The sequence below is a fragment of the Mercenaria mercenaria genome, unplaced genomic scaffold (genome assembly GCF_021730395.1).
Source record: "Mercenaria mercenaria strain notata unplaced genomic scaffold, MADL_Memer_1 contig_2941, whole genome shotgun sequence".
NCBI lineage: Eukaryota > Metazoa > Mollusca > Bivalvia > Venerida > Veneridae > Mercenaria > Mercenaria mercenaria.
The window spans coordinates 1-4,359 of NW_026461035.1; the positions used below are offsets into that span (position 1 = coordinate 1).

The 4,359-nt window shown below is 34.2% G+C and overlaps 1 long non-coding RNA gene across 1 annotated transcript; it reads left to right on the forward strand.

Annotated features, from left to right (window-relative positions):
• Nucleotides 1–5: 5 nt before the first annotated feature.
• Nucleotides 6–4,097, forward strand: LOC128552603 (uncharacterized). Its single transcript, XR_008369119.1, has 2 exons — nucleotides 6–134; nucleotides 688–4,097. It is a non-coding gene; the product is annotated as an uncharacterized LOC128552603 (long non-coding RNA).
• Nucleotides 4,098–4,359: the final 262 nt, after the last annotated feature.

Consider the following 4,359-nt stretch of genomic DNA (forward strand, 5'->3'; position numbering starts at 1 on the left):
ATGGGAATAGGGCTTGCGGAGCAAGACCCGAAGTCTAGAGACAAAAATTTATGGAACGGAAAAAATGACTTCGGAAAAGTTTTGACAGAAGTGCGAAATACATTTTGGAGTGAATATACCCAGGCAGACAAGAGGTGTGTTCATTTATGAAGGGTTCATTAACAATAGTTTTATATATATGTGATAGTGTTTGATTATCCAGTGCTATTAGAATGCCCCGAGGGCAATTCTTTTATCATCTCAGGGTAGTACTCAGGGTAGTCTAGGTTGCATATATCGAGTTATGCAGTTATTTACTAAACATACATATCAATAGATTGCGACTAAAATGTAATACTTTAAATAGTAATGAAGTATATACATTTACTTACTGTTTTTGGACAAAGTGTAGTTTCTAAATGGTTCTTTGGGATCATGGAGTCGATTAATACATTTGTGTAAACTTGTAACAGAATTCCGCTTCAACCGGAAATAGGTGGTGTGAGGAGTGTCGTACATTTTAGTTCTCTCTTACACAGTAGAACCAGGTCTGATATTATTTAGCATTATGATTTCCTGTGATACTTGTTTAAGTCTTTGGTTAATAAAAATGGCACGTATCGATATTCATAATAGATAAATTCCTATATAAAGAAATAAACACACCGTTGTGGTGTATAATTGTAATGTGTATTTGTGTGTTTACAGAGAAAGACGGACAAACGAAGGTGATACATCAGACTAAACCAGTTCCTTTTTTGGAAGAATTTTCTACATACTATAACCATATATGACGCCTCGGATAAAGCTTTACACATGTCATTAATAGTAAGGGTGAATGATCTCCGGATGTGGCTGTGTAATGTTTGAGGATGATATAAGTCAGTACCACTGTAAAATTTATTAAATCAAAACGGAGGACAAAAATACCAGCAATAAGTGTAACAGATCTGCAACCCAGGGTACATTTTACAAAACTGGGATTACATACTTGCTTCAAAATTGCAGCATCTGAAGAGTGCTTTCAGAGTTCAATTCGAAACTGATGCAAATGCATGTTCGTAGACTGATCTCAAAACTAGTTTTCATGGAAATTATAACAATGACTCCTAAGATTTGGCACAATCATACATCATGTCACAACATGAAAAAAGTACACAGAAAAGATTTTTTTTGTAGTGTTCATGTACAGAAGGACAATATTTTTTTCTTTCAAAACGCTACAATTTTTGCACAACTTCGCTATAAACTTTTTAAATATTTTTTTGAAAACATCATATGTAAACCATTTAACATGTTTATGAGAAACTAAGGCATTGCATCCATTTTCGGCAGTATTAAGGCTACTAGAACTACCCGTCTCAAAAGTTTAATACGTAGCGATTTGTCTCATTTTTGTGCCCCCCCCCCCCTATGAGTGGTGGGGGGATATAGATTTGGTCTTGTCCGTGCGTCCGTCCGTCCGAAGTTCGTGACGCGCCTAGCTCAAAAAGTATTTGATATAAATTAATGAAACCTTGCACGAGTCTATATCATGATATAAACTTGCGCACCTCCTATTTTCCGTCTGGCTCCGCCCCCTATTTCCAGAGTTATAGTAAAAAATGAACATTTTCACCTTGTGACACGCCTAGCTCAAAAAGTATTTGATATAGATTCATGAAACTTTGCGTGAGTCTTAATCATGATATGAACTTGCGCACTTCCTATTTTTCGTCTGTCTCCGCCCCTATTTTCTGAGTTATGGCCCCTGAAATAGTCAAAAATGCACATTTTAATCTTGTGACGCGCCTAGCCCAAAAAGTATTTGACATAAATTGATGAAACCTTGCATGACTCCGTATCATGATATGAACTTGAGCACTTCCTATTTTTCGTCTGGCTCCTCCCCCTATTTTCAGAGTTATGGCCCCTGAAAAAATGCACATTTTCACCCTGTGACACGCCTAGATCAAAAAGTGTTTGATATAGATTCATGAAACCTTGCATGAGTCTTAATCATGATGTGAACTTGCGCATCTCCTATTTTTCATCTTGGTCAGCCCCCTATATCCAGAGTTATGGCCCCTGAAATAGTCAAAAATGCACATTTTCACCTTGTGACACGTCTAACTCAAATAGTATTTAATATAAATGATTGAAAACTTGCATAAGTCTTTATCATGATATAAACCTGCAATCCTCTTATATTTTGACTGGCTCCACCCCCTATTTTTGAAGTTATGGCCCTGAAATAGTAAAAATGCACATTTTTACCTAATTATGTACCTAGCTCAAAAGGTATTTGATGTAAATTTACGAAACCTTGCTTAAGTCTTTATCATGATGTGTCCTTTCACACTTGGCATTCTCCCTGAGAATCTTGGCATTTATTACAAAGTTATGGCCCTTGAAATAGCCAAAATAGTGATTTTTTGTTTGTGATGCTCATAGCTCAAAAAGTATATGGCCTAGAATAATGAATCCTTTTCATAAAATGTTTGTTTAGGCTATACCCCATTAAGACTGCAAACATTTGAATTATTTCCCCTTATTTGTGACAAATGTACCGGTGGGGGCACACCCTGTGTCCTACAGACACATTCTAGTTTAATTATGTTCACAAAGAAGAGCATATACTATCTTTGCAAAGGAAGATTGATTTTGCTCTATGTATTCTTTAGATAAGCTTAAGCGATAAATCATTCAGAAAGTTAATATTTAACATAATTTATTTGTCCGTAATTCTACCCAAGAAACGTAAAAATGTGTAACAGCATCAAACATAAAACAACTCGTTTTGCTTGTAACTGATGCACCATAATATAAAGCAAGTGTATTAATCAATGGATAAAGTCATATCAAGTAGGTAAAGCTTGTCTTGATCTTCAAAATTCCATAAATAAATAATAAAATTTGCGCAAAGAAATGTTTGAATTCTTCAGCTTTTTGAAGCATTTGAGTATATATTTTTTTCAGTCACATAGTATTTATGTCACATTTTGGATTCAAACTATTTCGGAGTTTATTTCGTGTGAAAGGGTTTTCTTTAATGAGATGCTATATGCTTTAACTTTCATAACAGAAATAGTCTGAGATAGTACAAAATTTTGATCAGATATTTTCCCGACAAAAAAACATGATCTGTCTTTAATATGATATTTTTCTCAGCTTGGATCAGGTGCGCATCAGCCACATACAAAAAGGGTTATATTATGCTTCCCGCTATTTAATTTTTTATATTTATTATATAAGAATTAAGGATCAATAAACCATATCAAATGTTCGCGATTTACATGTACATGTTGTTACATGCTGTAAGATTTAAACTCATCTAGTACAATCCCTAAAGCAAAATATCCGGTCTCTTTTGCAATAATAATATATACGTTTAGGGTTATACGAAGAATTATGAGACAAATTCGCTTTGCAGTTAAATTTTTAGATGGACCTGTACATATGTATAGCACATATATATCATTGTCTTCTATGCTTCCAAAGGTCTTCTTACAGGTTATATGAACTATCACAATATTAGTTTATAAGTGCCGTCCATGGACTAAGTGTTATTATATTTTCTTGTTCTATGATATCGTGGATTCCATTCAATTTTAATATGACATAGTTCTGCTTAAGCAGGTACTGTGGGATGGGATGTGAGAAGTGTTGCATATTTCATTACCTATCATAAATAGACAGAGTCTGCTGTTATTTTGCTTTGTTGCGATCTTGCTTCCAATTTATATCTTAATGTATTGTACTGGTTTAAACAGAAATCAAAACTTATAGAATGCAATGGTAAAATGCCATTCGTTACTTCAATTTTTGCGGTTTGGATGGTGTTATTTGGACATGGTGTCGCCTAAAGTTTGACAGAAGTCAGCCTAGTTAGGTCTGTCATAACAAAATCCTATCATATTCAAAACGATCATTTGGTGTTAAGTGAGAAATGAATTATACAATTTGCATTTTCAGAATTCATTTTTTTATGAAACTTATAATTGAATGTTTCTGTTGTATACAAAACAGTATCAAACTTAATTCGAAAATGCTAATATTTTATCCTTTTTGATTGGTTATTTGTAGTTTGTCTAAGATAATATTCGTAGTTATATATACATTAAAATCATTCGCATTTACATTTTGTTTGTATTTTTGCCTGCGTATCTTCACATTTGGCAATTCAAATTTCTTCCCGTACTTGAATTTAGTGTTGTTAAATTTTCCGGTCCTTTGGAATCATGTAGTGCATGCAATACCTGTGTAACGGAGTTCCGCTTGTGCCGTAACTAAGGGGTAAAAGGGTTGTTGTACATTTCATTACCTGTCATGAACAGACTCAAACCAAGCCTGCTATAACGTTGCTTGGTTGCATTCTGTGCTTCCAAAGGATCTTTCTAT